This window comes from Vitis vinifera, chromosome 13 (genome assembly GCF_030704535.1).
Source record: "Vitis vinifera cultivar Pinot Noir 40024 chromosome 13, ASM3070453v1".
In the NCBI taxonomy this organism is placed as follows: domain Eukaryota; kingdom Viridiplantae; phylum Streptophyta; class Magnoliopsida; order Vitales; family Vitaceae; genus Vitis; species Vitis vinifera.
The window spans coordinates 7,100,977-7,121,523 of NC_081817.1; the positions used below are offsets into that span (position 1 = coordinate 7,100,977).

General features: G+C 34.5%; 1 pseudogene; it reads left to right on the forward strand.

Annotated features, from left to right (window-relative positions):
- Positions 1-9,046: 9,046 nt before the first annotated feature.
- On the forward strand, positions 9,047-13,512 carry LOC100240997 (protein DETOXIFICATION 42-like; annotated as a pseudogene).
- The last annotated feature ends 7,035 nt before the right edge of the window (positions 13,513-20,547 follow it).

Consider the following 20,547-nt stretch of genomic DNA (forward strand, 5'->3'; position numbering starts at 1 on the left):
TTTGAAAATTTTAATTTTTGAAATTATAACAAATAAAACAATTGAATTATATAATTATATTAAATTATATGTTATTTAAATTTTAATTAAAAAATTTGTTTAATTATTCACATTAAAAAAATTGTATTTAATTTAAACTATAGAAGATAACATGATTTAATAAAATACTTTAAATTATAGATAATTAAGTAAAAATTATTATCACCTTCAATTAATTTATATTTAGTTAATTGGAAAAAAAATATTTTAAGATTTTTCACTAAAATAAATTATTAAAGTAATTGAAAATTAACTATTAATATTTTTTATTTTCCTATTATTATTTTTAACCATTTTGAAAATTTTCCTTGAATTTTTTTATATAAAAAAAATCCATTTTAAAAATTTGATATATTATGTTTATTCATGATGAAAGTCCAAAATTACATGATTTCTTGAACTATTTGTAAAATTCATTCATAGTTATTATGATGCTTTTCTACTAAGAAAGAAAATTTTCTAATTCCACTCATGGTGGATAAATTATGATGCTTTCTCACTAAGGAAAATTTCTAAGTCCAGTCATGCATTTTATTTTTGATTTTTTTAATATACGATAATTATAAAAATATTTAGAATTTGTTGGGTAGAAGATCATGAAAAATAATAGTAGAAGATTGAGTGGACAAGGGGATAAATTATAGGCTATAGATGGGTCTAAACCCTAGAGCTACACAAAAGACCTGACAGCTGGTGTAGTGGATGATGTGGACCCCACCTCAGGTCGCAATCACGAGAAGTTAGGGCAACGGCCGGATGATCTTGGACAAGACCCCAATCCAATTTATAGTTGTTATCATTTTGATGAGGGTGAGTCGATTACGAAAATGAGACTGCGGGACAGGTGCGGCACGTGCAACATGGCTGCGTACAAGCATGGGGCAGCCCATTTTTTTTCCTTTCCGGTTTGGCGGGTTGGCGTTGGGCCACCTGTCCCGAGCGCGAAACCTACTCGCTTGAAGACAAACCGTCACGGTTTTATATTTGGAAGGCGCTCTTGCTTGGACGGTTGGACTATCTTTTCCGATTTAAAACTAATTTCTTTGACGGTGTCATATTTTATTGGTAAGTCTTGAATTCAAAATTGACCTATATTAGGAATAGATCCTTATCTCTTCCAATGGATTTTCGTAGAATCATCATATATTCCAACAGATTTTGGTGAATGATTCAGGATGAAAGAGATGTTTTTTTTAATTTTTAGTGTGCAAATTATCATTGGATAATTAGTGAATGTGATTTGTCCGTATTAAGTTATGAGGATCCGTTTATCTATTTGACAAAGAAAATAATAAACATAAATGTCATGCATAAAATATGAAGGAAAAAAAAATTATTTTTTATAAAATGATAGAATATTAAAACAAGTCCATCTCCCATTAAGCGATCAACCTTATCATTAAGATCTTCGAGGTAATCTAACACATTTAAGTGGGTTATGTCTTCAATTCCAATATTATCAACGAAATTCATCTCAATTTCTTTTTTTCTTTCTTTTTGAGAGGTTTGGTAAAAATCATGATTTCAAAAATTGGATCGTTTTGACCGTTGGTCGGTTATGGTTCCCACCCGGTCCAGTCCGACAAATTGGACTGGAAAGTGATCGAATCGGAATCGGATCGGATGAACCGGCGATTTGACTGGCGAACTGGTTGGTTCCTTCCAAACCGTTCAATTCAATCTTTTTTTTTCCTCCCAACATTCACACAACTATTCTCATTGTTGTTGGTCACTAGAGCGTCGTCTCGTCGATAGCACCCCCCCAGCGCCGCACGTCCCCAAGCTCAGTTGCAAAATTCCCCCACCCCCCTCCTCTCCTCTCCCAAAATCCCCTTGCAATTTGCCTTCCTAATTCCTACCGCCTTCTATTTTTGTTTTTTAAAATTTAATTTTTATATTTTATATTTAATATCTTGATATTTAATTTCTTCATTTTTGTGTTGATTATAATTGTAATTATGTTTAATATTTAAATTTTACATTTTTATTTTATTTATCGCACATTGAAATTTTAATTTATTGAAATTATTGGGTTAATTGTCATCTACAAGTAAAAAACTGTGAAAAAAATTTAACAAACGAAGTAGATATTGTCAAAATTTAGATAAATTTTTTTTAATTTTAATAATATATAAAATATATATTTATGATGTCATCGGTTCTACCGTAGTTTGATCGTCGGTCCGACCAGTGAACCATGAACTGGTAACTTTTTCGGTTCAATAATCGACCTTATTCTAAAAACATTGGTAAAAATCAATCAAATGTTTCGATATTTGAAAGGTAAGAATGAAAATGTTGGTTTTGATAAATATATCAGTAACTTGATTTTACGAATATATCGGGAAGTGTCAATAGACATTTTGACATAAAATATTGGTAGAGCGAAAATTGATCAAAATGTATGAAAAATGTTAGAAAAAACTTATAAGAAAGAATATAAAAAATAATATATATATATATATATATATATATATATATATATATATATATATATATATATGTTTGTGTACTTTATACTTTATAATCCATGTATAACTACTTTTTTTATTTAAAAATATTTATCATTTTATTTACAAATTTATATATATTTTTATTTGATTCATGGTTTTTTGTTTTATTAATAAATTAAATGTAATTTGAAAATAAATATTTGAGATTAATAAATTTATTAAAATTTTTATTTTTGAAAATATATATAAAGTTTACGTGTAAATATAGAATAAAAAAGATGCAAGTGGTATAATGCTATTTTATTTTTTTGCAATTAGAACACCTAGGTTTGAGTCCGACGCCTCCTCTCCATTTTGTTATCTAGCTAAAAAAACTCTTTGACCATGCTTTAACTGACCAAAAAATAGGGAAAATATCCCAATAGATGCAAGAAATACCCGGAAATATTGGTCTTTCGAAATATCTTCCTAGATTTCATGTTAGGATGGACTTATATCTAAAACATCAAGGATATATTGCCAATATATCTCAATAGTTTTAACCTTGACAACAAATACGTGACCAATCCATTTCTTGCCATATTTGTAGCATTCATTTTCATGAGTCTTTTTGTATAGGATTGTATGTTGGAAAATTTTTATATGGGCTAACATTAATTGAATAATTTGTATTTGCAAAAACGGGTTAATGGATAGTCTATTATATAATGAACCCAATTAACTAGTGATCACATTTTGGATTGGGTTTTGCATCTTTTGAATAGAAGCTCAGTTGAGTGGCAAGTGTAGGCTATGGGTCTTATTGAAGCCCATTATGGGAGGGCCCAATGAGAATCCAATATTGAGTTATGCTAAGTCCATTCTCTAATCTAGATAAAAATGGTCTTTTTTGTTTTTCCATAGAGCCACCATAGTTGTTATCAAGATCATAGAGAGGAAGACTTTGTTGCAACAATCAATTACCTATTTTTTTGTGATGACTCAAACATGTATGTTCTTTATAGTGATTTTCTATTGTTAATATCCTTTAATCATGTATGATTAATTTATGTGATTATGTAAATATTCTACACGTGGTATCATAGCCAAAGTTACATGATTTAGGATCTATAATTGGAAATCGAAAATAAAATTTTTAGTTTCTTATTTTATTTTATTTTCAAAGCCAAATCTGTGATCTATGATTGTGTATGGTTTTTTTTTTTGGTTTCTTTTGATTGTGAAACTTTAGGCCTTTTGTTTCTCTTGTCACAAGTAGGGGTCTCCAAAAAGCCCGCGGCCCGCGACCCGCTTTAGGCCCGGCCCGGCCCAAGCCCGCCGGGCCGCGGGCCTAAATTTAGGCCCGGCGGGCCGGCCCGACCCGGCCCGTAGGCCCGCCTTTAATTTTTTTTTTAAAAATAATATACTATATTTTTATATATATATATATAACTAACTCATTTAATAAGCACAAAAGAAATGTAGCTCAGTTGGTTAGAGCCTTGAAATTTAAGCTTGAGGGGGAGGGGTTCGAATCCCCCCCTCTTCCTTCCTTTATTTAAAAGCCATTTTGGCTTATTTAAAAAAGCCCACGGCCCGCCCCCAGCCCGCCAGCCCGCTAGCCCGCGGGCCTAGCATTTGAGCTCGCCCATAGGCCCGGCCCGAGCTGGGCCGCGGGCCTCCTATTTACGGCCCGGCCCGGCCCGTTGGAAACCCTTAGTCACAAGCTTCAAATTGATATATCATATATGCAATTTCGTTGTTTAAATTGGGAGTAATTAAGTTTTTAAATTTTCGAAAATTTTCTTGTTTAAAGATTCAAGAAAAAATTTATCTGTTCAAATTATTGTGTTTTATTCAAATTAAACTCTTGGATTTTGTTGTTTACATATATTATAGTTGATATGTAGCATCAATTTCGGTTTTTTGGCTCAATTTGGTGAAGATTGAAAATTCGAAAATATAGGTATGAACCTTAGAAATTTCGTTTTATATTTTTAAAAAATTGAGCAAGATTGAGAAGTTTTTGTTTAATTAATTGTTGTAGAGAGATTTCTTATATTGTTAAGGTGAAAATACATGTAAAATGAGGCCGAAATAGGTGTTAAAATAAGATTTTTCGATTTTGGCTATGGAGGTATAAAAACCGAATTTTGTTAATCAATTATGATCTTTAAGTTGTTGTTTTTTTTTTATGATTAAATGACTTAAAATTGTTAGAAACAACCTAAAGTTTAAAACCCCTCAAGATCCCGATCGAAAAACTTTTTTTTTTCAATTATTTGTAATTCGGGTAGCAACCGGGTCATTTGACCCGAATTGCAGATTTTTTGACTTGCTGCTGGACGTTGAAGATGACCTCCAACACATGCCACACATGCCACATGTGCCACACATGCCACATGTGCCACACATTCCCCACTCACGAGTCAAGTGTGTGAGGCGCGTGTAACCTCATTCAGTGTCCATTTTGAGTCTCATTTTTTCCTATGCGCTCGTTTTTTTGTCATCTATTTTTATGGATATATAATTTTAATTTTTGGGGGTAAAAAATATTTATTAAATAATTATTACTTATTTATGTGTTTTAATTAACTTAAAATTATTCTTTGGTATAATTTTTTGTTGAGAATTTACCAGAAATTATACTAATATATATGGAATAGGAGTATAGTACTCACTCTCTCTAGATTGATACTTTTTCAAGCATACTCTTCTACTTGGTCTAAATCACATAAACTAGTTAAATAATTAGTTTAAAGTGTAATAAAAAAATTGTTGTTCAAATTCTTACAACTATAATTGATCATTGATCATTGAGAAAGTACATTTTATGACATACTTCATCTTGTTTGATCATATGCATATATATCGCTAATATGCACTATTGTTGGTGGGCAATATTGTTTTTTAATTTAACCAATTTTGGAATGTTGCATGTGAATTGTTGAGGTTATTTCACCAAAGTGATTTAACAATCAAAATTTGCAAGTTTATGAGTTCTTATTTTGTTGATGGGCAAAATTTTAGATTAATTTGTACAATCGCCTGCCCAAATGAGGTTATTGTGCAAATTAATTTAACAACATGAGGATATTGAATGAGATAAATAATTTGATAAATTTGTTTGCCCAAAGGAAATAAATTTTAATGAATTATTTGTTGATCTTCATGCTTAGAGAATAATTGTTTATTGTGGACTCTGCCCAAAGAGGAGTTTATGATAATACAATTGATTCTTGTATTGTATTGCTTATGCTTATTTAAGCATTTTACTTATTGCCCATAATTGATCTAGTTGCAAATTTTTGTCAATCAGTTTCCTTTACTGTGAACAACAATAATTGAAATTCTAAGTGGGTCGAACTATAAAAGATGGAGATCAGACATAGAGTTTGTTTTATGAATGATGGACTTGGACATGGCTCTACGTGAAGATGAACCTCCTAAACCTACTAATGAAAGCACTAAAGCTATGAGAACTCATTATGCGAAATGGGAAAGATCGAACCATTTGAGTCTCATTTCAATCAAGAGGTCCATTGCTGAGCATCTCCTTAGAGGAATACCTGAGAGCAACAATGCTAAGGAATTTCTCGTTGTTGTGGGAAATAGATACTACATATCTGACAATGCGAAGCTGGGTATTTTATGGATGAATTGATGAATATGAGGTATAATGATATGAAAGGGGTTTGTAAGTATATCCTAAAAATGGTGCATCTTCATACTAGATTGAAAACACTAGACATTCCCATTCCCAATAAGTTTATTGTTCATCAAGCCCTCAATACTCTACCATCTTCTTTCAGCACCCTGAATTAGTCTTGGGGTGTGAATGACCTGATCACTAAGTGTGTGGCTGAGGAAGAAAAGCTGAAAAGAGAAAAGAATGAATCCGCTCATCTCGGTGCTCTTGGAAAACTGAATAATCAGAAGAGAGTTGAAAATGCTAGAAAGCCCAACTTCTACAATCATAAGAAAAGCAAGAATTTCAAGAAGAGTGGGAGTGAGAAGCAAAAGAATGGAAATGCCAAGAACACATACCTTAAATGCTATCACTGCAACAAAAAGAGTCACAAGAGGGTTGATTGCTTTAAGTTTAAGAATTGACTAGAGAAAAAAAAAAAAAAAAAGAACAGGGTATGTTATCTGCCTATGTCTGTTTTGAATCTAATTTAGTTAATGTTCCTTTAGATTCATGGTGGCTTGACAGTGGTGCTACTGTTCATGTTGCAACTTCTTTACAAGGGATAAGAAATCTGAGGAAGCCAAGTGAAAAAGAGTCAAAGCTTAAAGTTGGTAGTGACATCGGGATTGATGTTGAGCATATTGAGATTGTTGTTTTAGAATTAAATTCTGGTTTTCAGCTTGTTTTGGACAATGTTTTTTTGTGTACCTTCGTTTAGAAGGAATTTGATTTCCCTTCCAGTACTTGACAAAGTTGGATATAGTTTCACTTTTGCAAATAAAAGAGTTGAGGTGATTTATGACTCTAAAGTGATTAGCAATTGTGTTTTGTCTGACGGGCTTTATAGATTGTCGTTGTTATCTGCTTGTTCTTATAATGTTGAAAACAGTATTACTAAAAGACCTTTGACTAAGGAAATATATTCATTGTTATGGCATAAGCGTTTGCGACACATTTCTAAAGAACGAGTAGAACGCTTAATTAGTTCTAAGATTCTTCCTCGCCTTAATTCTGATGACTTTGAAATTTGTGTTGATTGTGTGAAAGGAAAATTGATAAAGACTAAGAAAAAGGGTGCAAGTCGTAGTCAAAATTTGTTGGAGATTGTTCATACAGACATTAGTAGGCCTTACTCCACTACCTTGTGTGGCAACAAGTACTTCATTACATTCATTGATGATTTCTCCCGATATGGCTATATGTATTTGATCAAAGAAAAGGTAGATGCTCTTGAAATGTTCAAAGTCTTTCTAATTGAAGTTGAGAAACAACTGGGGAAAGTCATCAAGATTGTAAGATCTGATCGAGGTGGTGAGTATTATGGGAAACATGGTGATGTTGGACAACAAAATGGACTTTTTGCAAGGTACTTACAAGATAATGGTATTGTTGCTTGGTATACTATGCCTGGTAGTCCTGAACAAAATGACATGGCAGAAAGGTGGAACCGTACTCTTATGGAAATGAAGAAGAGCATGATGAGTAGATCAAATTTACCAGAATACTTATGGGGTGAAGCCATTAAAACAGTAACCTATATTTTGAATCGTGTTCCTAGTAAGTCTGTGCCTAAAACACCATTTGAAATAAGGACAGACAAAAAACCCAGTTTGAATCATTTTAAAGTATGAGGATGTCCATCTGAGGTGAAAAACTATGATCCTTCTTTAAAAAAGACAGATTCGAGAACTACTAGGTGCTACTTTATTGGGTATCCTAGTCACTCAAAATGACACAAGTTTTATTGTTCGACTCGTGGCACTAGAGTTGTTGAGTCTCAAGTGGCAAAGTTTTTAGAGTTGGATGTTGTTGATAGTATACCCTTTCAATCCAATGAAAGAGTGGAACCCATGGATGTTATTTCTTTACCTTTGCCAGTCTCAGATGTCAACCTTGATGTTGAAGCTTTTGATTCTGGAATTCAGTAAGGAGTTGCTAATGTCAATTTCCCCACTATCGAAATAAACCTTATTGTAGATGAGATTCCTCTTGTGGAAATGAGAAAATCGCAATGAACTAGAAGGCCTGCCATTTCTAACAATTATTATGTTTACCTATAAGAGAGAGAGTATAACATTGGAGAAGAAGTGGACTCTACTACTTATTGTGAAACTCTTAGTAGTGATAAGGCAAATGAATGGCTGATTGCCATGAGAGATGAGATGTAGTCTATGTCAGAAAATGATGTTTGAGAACTTGTTAATCTTCCCAAAGGATATAAACCCATTGGATGCAAATGGGTATTCAAGACCAAAAGAGACAACAAAGGAAATGTTGAAAGATACAAGGCTCGGTTGGTTGCTGAAGGGTATACACAGCGAGAGGGGGCATTGATTTCATAAAGACTTTCTCACCATTCTCTATCAAAGATTCCTTTAAGCTAATTATGGTGTTGGTAGCTCATTTTGACTTAGAGCTTCATCAGATGGATGTCAAGACAACTTTTCTCAATGGTGATTTGAGTGAGGTGGTCTACATGTCACAACCTGAAGGATTTAAGGCAAATGGGAAAGAAAACATGGTATGCAGATTGAAAAGGTCAATTTATGGTCTCAAGCAAGCTTCTCGTCAGTGGTACTTGAAATTTGAAAAAATTGTGACGTCTTTTGGTTTTATAAAGAACAAGTTTGATCAATGCATTTACATGAAAGTCAATGGGAGCAAGTACATTTTCATGGTTCTCTATATCGATGACATTCTACTTGCTAGTAGCAATGTGAATCTCTTGAATGATACCAAGCGTATTTTGTCTACTAATTTTAACATGAAAGATCTCGGAGAAGCATATTTTGTGTTGGGTATTGAGATTTATCGTGATAGATCTCGAAACCTCCTTGGGCTATCTTAGAGAGCCTACATCAATTGTGTGCTTAAAAGATTCAATATGCAGACATGCAAAGCTGGTGATGTACCTATTATGAAGGGAGATAAACTCAGTAATGAACAATGTCCAAAGAATGATTTGGAAAATGATGCCATGAAGAATATTCCTTATGCTAGTGCCATTGGTAGCTTGATGTATGCACAAGTATGTACGAGACCTGATATTGCCTTCATTGTTAATGTTCTTGGTAGATGTTTGTCGAACCTTGGACATTATCATTGGATTGCTGCAAAGAAAGTCATGAGATATCTACAAAGAACGAAGGATTTTATGCTTGTGTATAGGAGGGTGGATAATCTCAAGGTAGTTGGATACTCAGATTCTGATTTTGGCGGTTGTTATGACGATCAAAAATCTACTTCAGGATACATTTTTATGTTAGCTGGTGGAGTCATTTCATGGAAAAGTGTCAAACATAGCCTAATTGCGTTCTCGACCATGTATGCTGAGTTTGTAGCTTGTTATGGTGCATCATCTCAAGCTGTTTGGCTAAGAAATCTGATTTCAGAGTTGCAAGTTGCTGATTCCATTTTTTGACCCATTGTGATTTATTGTGACAATAATACAGTTGTGTTCTACTCCAAGAACAATAAGATCAGTACGGGTTCTAAGCATATGGAAATCAAGTACCTTACAGTCAAGGACTTAGTGAAGAAAGGAGATATTGTGATTGAGCACATAAGAACTAAGTTCATGCTAGCTGATCCGCTAACCAAAAGTTTAAAGCCCATAACGTTCAAGAAACATGTTGTGAATATGGGTGTCATTGAGTCTTTTGCTTCTTTGGTTTAGTAGGAGTTTTTGTGATTTCCCTTATTTCAATTATTGTTTTGTGTAAACATTGATCATTATTGTTATGCGACTTGCAAAATTAAATTTTTTTTATTATGATCATCATTATTAAGTATTATATTATAGCATGTCGTAATTGAATTACATATAACATGACATCTTAGATATTGAACCTTAAGAATTACAGTTATATACTATTGGATGTCACAAATACCATTATTTTGAGATCTTGTGGTGCACTGTTGGTGACATATGACTTGTTAAAGTCAAGCAATTTCATATTGTTGAGAAATTGCAATTACAATTTCATTTTGCTGGTAAATTATAATAAGGACTGATGAGAAACAATGCATATAGATGATGATCACATGTTGGCATTGATTTCTTACTACACTACTGGGTTTACGATCCATGTCGATATGGTTATAAATATTCGTGAATATAAGGGGCATTATGTTTGTTGAGATTAACATATAAACCATCATAGTCCAATATGAAGACCATGTTGGACCGGATAAGTTTATCAATATGCTACTTATAGACTATCATTTCTTTAAAAACAGGTGTGACCACACAAAATAAACTTTTCTGTACTTAACCCGAGAGTCTTATTTTCAAAATGAATTTAATGAATCCTCAAAAAATAATTAATGTAGCCCAAGTGGGAGAATGTTGGAAAATTTTTATATGGGCTAACATTAATTGAATAATTTGTTTTTGCAAAAACCAATTAATGGATAGTCTATTATATAATGAGCCCAATTAAGTAGTGATCACATTTTGGATTGGGTTTTGCATCTTTTGAGTAGAAGCTCAGTTGGGTGGAAAGTGTAAGCTATGGGTCTCATTGAAGCCCATTATAGGAGGGCCCAATGAGAACCCAATATTGAGTTATGCTAAGTCCCCTCTCTAATCTAGATTAAAAAGGGTCTTTTCTGTTTTCTCATAGAGCCACCATAGTTGTTATCAAGATCATAGAGAGGAAGACTTGGTTGCAACAATCAATCACCTATTTTTTTGTGATGGCTCAAACAGGTATGTTCTTTATAGTGATTTTCTATTGTTAGTATCCTTTAATCATGTATGATTAATTTATGTGATTATGTAAATATTCTACATTGTAGACCCCCATTTTGGGGCTCATTTTCATACACTTTTCCACAAGTCATTTTTTTTCCAAGTTTCACAATCCTAGGAGGCCACATGTCGTCTTTGGGCAAGTTGCTAGGGAATCATAATAGTGGATTGAAGAGGCAATAGGGTGGTGACACGTGTCAAGGGATATTTTGAGAAAGTTGCAGGCTGTTAGAGTGGAGGAGCGTATTCTGTTGCAATGGGCGAGATGTTTCTTTCTTGGGCTGCAAGTTTTGAGTGGAGGAGAGGTGGATTCCAAGAGAGAAGGAAAACCAGAGAAAATGTGAGATCGGAAGTTGCAAACCGGTTGTAAGAAAAGAAGAGAGTGAGACAGTAGGTGAGAGAGGAGAGTGAGTTTTTCAGAGGGCAAGAAAAGAAACTAGTTGTGAGTGAGAACGAAAGTAGAGCATAAGGAAGAGTAAGGGAGCTGGAGTCTTATTGGTCTAGGAGTATAAGAAAGTGTGAGAAGTTGACCAAGCTTTAAAAAACCCAAGTATGACCACTGTATATTTCACTGTTTTCTTCCTCTATGCTTGTGGATTTCGAGTTTTATTTGCTGATTTGGGTGCGAATGTCGTATGTTCATGCATTGCTTGTTACCTTTTAAGCGATTGATAGACTAGATCTTGTTGCATTCATTTATGTTCCTTTGTTTTTTTTTCTTTGATATGCATCCTAAATTTACTTCTGCTGTGCGACATATGAGAATCATGTTATTGCTCCCTGTTTCATTTACCTGCTCTTGGCCCGTTGATTAAAACATGAAACGTGAGGCTATAGATGGTTCATTTGGCTTCTTTCACTTGTGTTCTATTCTCTTATGGTTTTTTTTTTCTCCTGTTTCTGACGTCCACCTATGGAGAGTTGAACACGATGAATACAGAGTGTTGGGAGGTTTTGATTGTTTGTGGAATATGGGTTTTTGTTGGGTGAGATAATACCAGAAGATTTCAAGGATGTTTATGTTTGGATTCTTCGAATATTGGTGTTTGCTTCTCTGGTTGACACAACATTCGTTGGCCAGTTAGGTTTAGTGGAACTTGCTGCTGTAGGGGTTTCTATTGCTTTGTTCAATCAAGTATCAAGGATCACAATATTTCCACTTGTAAGCGTCACAACCTCTTTCATTGCTGAAGAAGATACCATTGGAATACTGGACTCTGAACTTGAAGTTAGCAAAAGTGTGGAAATGGGCTCAATTGTAAATGGTGAAACCAAAAAGTTGATACCAACAGGTTTTGGAGAGAGACCATATGATTCAGAAATGCATAGTAGTGGTCATGACACGCCAAAGTTTGAGCATAAAAGGCATATCCCATCAGCCTCAACTGCACTGGTCGTTGGTGGTATCTTTGGCCTCATCCAAGTCATATTTCTCACTTCTGGAGCAAAACCTATATTGAACTTCATGGAAGTCCATTCTGATTCCCCTATGCTAACCCCAACACAAGAATACTTATCTCTGAGGTCACTTAGTGCTCCTTCTGCTCTTTTATCATTAGCCATGAAAGGGATTTTTCGCTGATTGAAGGATACAAAAACTCCTCTATATACTACTATGGCAGGAGACGTAACAAACATAATTTTAGACTCGATATTTGTGTTTGTTTTCCATGTGAGTGTCAGTAGTGCAACCATTGCCCATGTTATATTTGAGTACATTATTTCTGATATTCTCTTTTAGAGATTAATACAACAAGTCGAACTCTTACCTCCAGATACCGAAGTTCTACGATTTGGTTGATTTCTAAAAAATGGCTTCTGTGTGACTCTAGTTGCATCTTCTGTGTTATAGTTGTGAGGGTTATAGTTTTGACCTTCTGTGTGACTCTAGCTGCATCTTTAGCTGCATGCTAGGGACCAACATCCATGGTTGCATTCCAAGTTTGCTTGTAGGTTTGGTTGGCAACATCTCTTCTTGCTGATGGCTTAGCAGTCGCAAGGCAGGCCATACTTGCTGGCGTATTTGCTAAACATGACTATAGCACGGCCACAACTGCTACATCAAGAGTATTGCAGTTGGGGTTAGTTCTAGTGTTGGTTCTGTCATCCATCCTTGGAACTGGATTGCAGTCTGCAACAAACTGTTCACAAAGGATCTCAGTGTCCTCCATCTCATCAGTATAGGTGTTTCATTTGTTGCAACTACTCAACCTATCAACTCTCTGTCCTTTGTTTTTTATGGGGCCAACTTTGGTGCATCTAATTCTACAAATTCTGCATATTCCATGGTTCTGGTGGCCATAGTCAGCATCTTGTGCTTGTTCATCCTCTTGTCCAGTTTCGGCTTTGTTAGAATCTGGGTGGCGCTGACCATCTATATGACATTGAGAACATTTGCTGGCTTTTGAAAGAAAGGGACATTTGTATCATTTGGACCCACAGTAGTCACCTCAACTTTTCTCCATTGTTGATATCCATTACCATCGAACCTTTTCTATCTCACTAACTCATTCACCTTCTATTTCCTACCCGTTTATCTCTTTACACCACATACCCATTTTCCAAATATCCATTAAACTCATTTCCCCACCGTTGCATGGCCACACTAACCTCCACTACCCATTCCACCAACTTCATGCTCATATTCTCCTATGCCATTCATCCCCACCAAACACCATTCATACCTATCTTCTAATACCCGTCACCACTCATGCTTACCACCCCTCATACCCAACACATCACCACCCGTTTCTTTAACTATATCCCACTACCCATCCCACTAATCATATCCCATATCTTCCATACCCATTAACGTGTTCACCGTCACTAGTTCATTCGACATTTCAATACCCATAAACTCACTCATTCCATCTCCCATATTCCATCATACCCATTGCCCACCTTCTCATACCTATTTTCATACTTATATTTCATAACCTCCCATGCATATCACCTTTTGTTTAAAACCTCTAAACCCATTTATCTCTCTACACCACGTACCCTTCATGCACAACTGTTGGTTGATAGAGAGATGAGTTTTGGGTTTAAAACAAATCATTCTTTCTTGATTTTGAACTAGGTTAAGCTTGCTCGTCTCGATGCACTCGCATAGATTCTCAGAATAAGAGCGATACTCACTCCTCCCATTCAGCACTCCCAAGTGCACCACCACAGGATTTCGGCATTTGCTAGGGAAAACGCCTTTGCATACAGGCTGTATCTCCTAGGCGGATATGAAACTATTGTGCATGTGTTGGCGGATGAACTCCAAAGCTCCTCTCCAGTAATTTTTTATTTCTTTCACCACGTTCTTAGAGTGGTTTGCAAGAAAAAACTTTGGACCGCGAACATATATCCTCAGTTAATATGGACTGTGAACACCATCGTTCTCGGCATTGAGAAAAAGTCCACCACCTACTTCATTAGTCATCTCCCATTCCACTTCTTTCTTCTCAACCCATTCTCTCGACCATAACCATAACAACACTGGCAGACTCCATTGTTTCAGCAACTTAGCACCACTGGATTTAGATACCTAACCCCATTTGTCACGTCACAGTCAACGCTGGCTCTCCAGTTGACCATTTGGATGGCTCCCGTGGCGCCTCTGCCACTCTTGCCAGCTGCTTGTAGCGTCCAGCTGGGAACTTGGGAACCTTAAGTATGTTTTCAAGCATTTGTCGTTCAATGTAACTGACCCATAGTTTAGGGTGCAACTTGCTGATGTACTAGATATCAATGACCAGATGCATACATGGATGCACTCACTTTAGTTATCCCAATTGCTGATGGTCCCATCATTTTTTTTTTTCGCCAAATTCTTTCCAAACAACACCATTTCATCTTTGTAATCATGAACAATTTTCGATCGGCAGGCGACATGACCCATTTGATGAATATTCTATTTTTCTTTCTCAAAATTTACGCTATCGAGTCTTGTTTAGCCTCGTTGCCCGGGTTAGTGAAGCTCCACTAGTTGAAAATAAGATACCAGATACTGAGATAGAGGTTGTTTTTCTATCAGGGATTCATCAAGTGGCTGCTGTGAAGAGTTTAAGAAAATTGAACACATAAATAATGGCTATTTCCATTGACAGTGTGTTCTCGCATCTCGCATAGGTCTAAACAGATAGAAAGCCAAGCGACTTTGGAGATTTTAGGTGACTTTTCATCATTAGCATGGGAGGAGTTATCATGCACTCTCATTTTGGCACTCCTCGGACAACCACCCCCTTGGAAGACATTTTGAAGTCACTGTTCTATTTGCCATACTTATTACGCCTAAGATGCATATGAGATATATGTGTCTCTAAAGAGATGATGCTAAAAAATCCTAAGAGGCTGCAGGCACCTGATCGCCTTTATCATATTGTTGAGAAAAAGCTTTTCAGGATGAGAGGATTTCTCTTGGTCGTGAGGGCAGCGGTACTTGTAGATGGGAGGTTTGAGCATATTGTTCTTTCTGGTAATGTCACATCTGACCATGCTATCATTTGGATAGAGAGAGATGCCCAAGGGACTCTGGATTAAATGCTAGGAAAAGATAAGATCATGGAGATCTCATAAAAGCAGAAAATGGAGAGGCCAGAGACTTTAAATAAAGAATGTAGTGAAGGGTACAAGGTTGCGTTGCATATGGCTGTTACATTGATTGTTTCTCATGTTTGCTCACTTTCTCAATACGGAACTTTCGGTGATCATGATTAATGGGAGAATTCCAGCAGATCCAGTTGAGGAAACAAAATGAAAGATCATATTCAAGAGAATAAGCCTTCGTCCTTACCCGCACCATTCTACCTTGGGCCCACATTTGCATGATTTTGGTTTGCATGGCCACCTCCCTAGGCACACTTTCACAGCCCATACCTGCATGCATGTCTTTAAAATTGATTTTTGAAAAATCCAGTTTTCAAAGATTTAATTCACAACCCTTTACCCCTCTTCAATGTTTAGGTTCATCAAATTTCCATTTTTAATAAAAATTTTCTACCATTTCTCTTTCTGGAAAGCAATTTTCATATTTTCCTTAATTTATAAAATGTTTTAAAATAAGCATGAATTTAATTTTGTAATTTCAATTAGTGGAATTTATGAAATTAATTCATGCAAAAATAAAATGGGCTTTGGTGGGGCCCAACATCAAAGAAGTTTTATTTAAAATAAAAATGAATTTGAGTGAAGTGTCATGTGTGCCATTGGTGATTTCATATTCAGTTTAGTGACATGTGAGTCATGTTTTATGTTCATTAATTATGCACTAACCCCATTTCTTGATAACGCATTATGACTCGTTGCCAAGGTACTCACCCGCTCTCACTCTGACCATTCTTTATCGAGTGTTTTGATTCTCACATGTGCATGTTCGTTCTAGGTATCTATTGATTTCCTTATCAATTGTCATGATTGATTCATTTTATTAGTAGAGACCCATTTTTTGGGATTTAGAGGGGTGCTACGATCTTTACCGTACCTTTCTGATAAGTAACCTAACCCCCAAACCCCGATCCAATTTTTCACAGACCACCTTTTCCAAAATAAGGAGTTACACTTAGGGTTTTCTTTCTTATTTTGTTTACCCTGTAAAAATAAAACAAAAATAAGTGGCGACTCCAAGTCATTTTCTTAATAAATAAATAATTTTTCAAATAAAAAGCGAGTTTGCCATCTAGTGGAAGCGCATGAGCAGAAATACAAGGTCCACAAGTATATTTTCCCCATTTTTTAATGATTATTGTTCCATTTTTTGTGGTAAGTGGTATTTTTCTCATTATAGTCTCCATGGTGTTTGTAATTATGTCTTTAATAATCACGATTGCATCATTGACTACATTCATGTCTATAATCGTGGAATAAGGTGGCATTCACATCTAAGAATGACATGAAACCAGTTAAATGAAATTGATGTTTTTTTTTATAATAAAAACTCATTATTTTGTTTAGCAACTAAGAGACATGAAATCAATTTAAAGTATTTGGTAAATCTATGTCTATAGATGTGTCATTTGCTTCCATGCCACATTTGTAGCATTCATTCTTATAAGCTTCCATGTCACATTTGTAGCATTCATTCTCATGAGTAATTTTGTATTTCCTTTTTTTTTTTTTTTTTATGATTTTGCAAACTATTGTTCCACTTTTAGTGGTAGGTAGTATTTTTCCCATTATAATCTCCTCGAAGTTTGCAATTATGCCTTCAACGACCAAGATTTGCTTCCTTGATGACATCCATGTCTATAATTGTGGGATAAGGTAGCATTCACTTTTGAGAGTGATATAGAACTAGTTAAACAAGATTGATGATTTTTCAATAAAAGCTTATTGTTTTGTTTGGCAACTAAGAGACATGAAATCAATTTGAAATATTTGATAAATCTATGCTCTTGATATTAATGATGTAGGACCACATTCAAGACATAAAAAGTAGTCAATATCTCTTCCAATAATATTTCTTCAATAACCTTCTTGACACATAGCTTCAATTGAGAGCTAATTTTGAATAATGCAAAGTTATATTCACCAACATACTTAAAATCTCGTGGTTTCAAATGCATCCAATCATAACGAACATTAGACAAAATTAAAATCTTTTGATGGTTGTATCATTCTTTTACATTGATCTAGAGAATGAGGGGGTCCTTTAGTGTGATATCTTCACTTTTTAACCCTTCATTGATATGACGAAGGAAAACTAGTGTTTTTTTTCAGATCCTACAAGGACGTGTCATTGCATTTCTTAATGGTTACCTCAAGATTCATGACATCAGGATGGATTTCAAAATTCAATATTCATGACAAGTAATTTTTCCTAATATATCAAGATTGACAAATTCAAGTTTGGTAAGGTTTGACATTGTTTGAGAACTATGTATGAAATTATTTAATTACAATAATATATAAACTAGAATATATAAAGTATAAATAATATATTAAAAGAAATTTACAAATTTATAATAAAGTGAAGTTTTTTTAATTTTGTGTGTGTGTGTGTGTTTCTCTCTCTCTCTCTCTCTCTCTCTCTCTCTCTCTCTCTCTCTCTCTCTCTCTCTCTCTCTATATATATATATATATATATATATATATATATAAAAGGTTTTCCTTGTAGAAGAATTGGGTTTAAATCCTAGGTGGTGTTTGTTTTTTTACATAATTTTAAATAGAACTTTAATACTTAATAGTGTTAAGTATTAGACTATTTGTTTTTTTTTTTTTTAATATTTTATTTTAATTAAAATATTAAAAATCCAACATGTTACTTTTTTCATTTAGAAAAAGTAAAATATTTTGACTTTTTTCTATTTAGCAAAAAATTTATAATAAATCATGAAAAAGTAAATAAAAAAAAAAAAAAAAACCTAAAGTCTGAAAACAAATTACTTTAAACAAAAAGCTTAAAAAACAAACACCCTCCTAACAAGAAAACTTGACTTGAACAATCTTGTTTTTTAAATTAAGCTAAATTAGCTAAAATGACAAGTTATAATAATTATTACGAAGAACTTGCATGACCTAATGATCTTTTATATATTTTTGCAGTAGTAATTCTAGGTACTATTTTATGTAATGTAGGCTTAGAAGTTCTAGAACCATCAATGATTAGTGAACCAAGCAACTCCTTTGAAAGTATTACCTAAATGATATTTTTTTTACCATAGTTCAAATACTTCGTATAATACCTAATAAGTTGTAAGGTGTTCTTTTCATGGTTTTAGTACATGCAGGATTATCATTGCAATTCCTTGTTGCATGAAATATCTTGAATGAGAATTGATGGTGGAATGAGTGATGAATAGAGCTTTTTATAACATTCCTCAATCGATGAGGGGAGTAAGGACCAACAAGTGCAATGTCTATGCAAGATATGGAGATTCCATTAATTGCATGGAAATCCAATTAGCTAATGTTAATCTTTGGTTCCCTTCTTTACAAAGTCTCATTTAATTTTGCATTGACTATTTACTGTTGGTGGTGCTATTTGTACTCCATGGAAACTGTGACATCTCACATTGGATAGGGGGGAAAGTTTCTGATGCTATATAAGTATGGACTTCTCTTAACCCTATAGACGTGTTTTAAAGTCGTGAGGGCCCCTTTGGGTCCAAAACGGACAATATCTACACGGTTGGAAACGGGTAGTTACAAATGGTATTAGAGTCAATCCCTAACCTCGATGTGGGGTTTGTTTAACCCCGTAAGGGTGTTTGTCTATTTGGCCCCACAATCCTGTGGGACACAAAGAGGACGTTGTGTCTGCATGAGAGGGTGTTTGTGACATCCCACATCGGATAGGGGGAAAGTTCTTGACACTATATAAGTATGGACTTCTCTTAAACTTTTAAATGCGTTTTAAAGTCATGAGGACCTCTTTGGGTTCAAAGCAGATAATATCTACACGGTTAAGAGCGGGTTGTTATAAGAACCTTCATTTTTGTAACCTCATTCATGTTTAGTTGATCAATATTCCCACTATTAACACATTAAAGAAGCCTAACCTTGCTTTCTCCACTTTTTGACACGCTGCACTCTAAGTTTTTGATTAAAAATATATGTTTGTTAAGCTAAAATCTCATGAAAAAACTAGGACTCGGACTATTACTAAGTACTATAATTGCAGTCTCTACACTTAGGGTCTTGAGTTATTGTTTTGTACCAGTTTTGGGCTTTGGGTTTATTGCTTGGGCTTGTGTGACATTCATTTGATGGTTTTTGGGCACTATACTACACTACATGACAACAAAAGGTGGGAGATGTGTGCCACTCATCCGAAGAAAGGTGAGGGAAGATCAAAATCTTAAGGGATAGGGGAATTTTTCTAAAGAGAGGTGGCCAGTGATAGGAAAGAGAATTTTAAAAAGGGAAGGAAGAGCATAAAAAATGGGGGAAAATGGATGAACCAGAATTTTTAGCAGTTAGAAGAACAAACAAAAATTTTCAATGAAGGAGAAAAGAAGTAGAATTTTTTTGATAGTAAAGAGGAGCAAACCAAAGTTTTTTTATAATAGTCAAGGGATCACAAATCAATATTTTCTTGAAGTAATGAAGGGATCAAAAACCAAAGTTTTCTTACACTAATGAAAGGATAAACAACCATAATTTCTTGGTAGCAAGAAAGGAAACCAAAATTTTCTTGAATTTCAGTAGGATGTGAATTGCATTCAAATATGAAACTTGATTGGTGCTAGATTGATTGTAACCTTTAATTTGGATTGATTTTATATTCAAAGATAGGTTGATTTTGATTGAAAGAATGAGCAAGTTTTAGGAGTTAATGAGTTTGAGGCATTTCAAATTCTTTTTGTGGTAATTTGGTAAAAACAATTTTAATAAGAAAGGACCATCATCTTTAGAGATCTTTTGGTTGAATTCAAAGAACATTTAACCCTAATCTAATCCTAGAAATAAATGTAGTTACTGAAGTTGTCATCCATATCCTCACCTATGCAAGTCGATCTTTCAAAGTCACATGTGTACCTCATCATTTTATTTCTTTATTTGATCCACGTTGGCATGTTGTTGTATTCATAATGTAAGTAATCCCCGAAACTGTATCCATTGGTTAATTAATTGAATGTCAAAATCTCCTTAACATAAGTCTCACCATCAAGTGATGATGTATCGATTCACATCTATGGAGA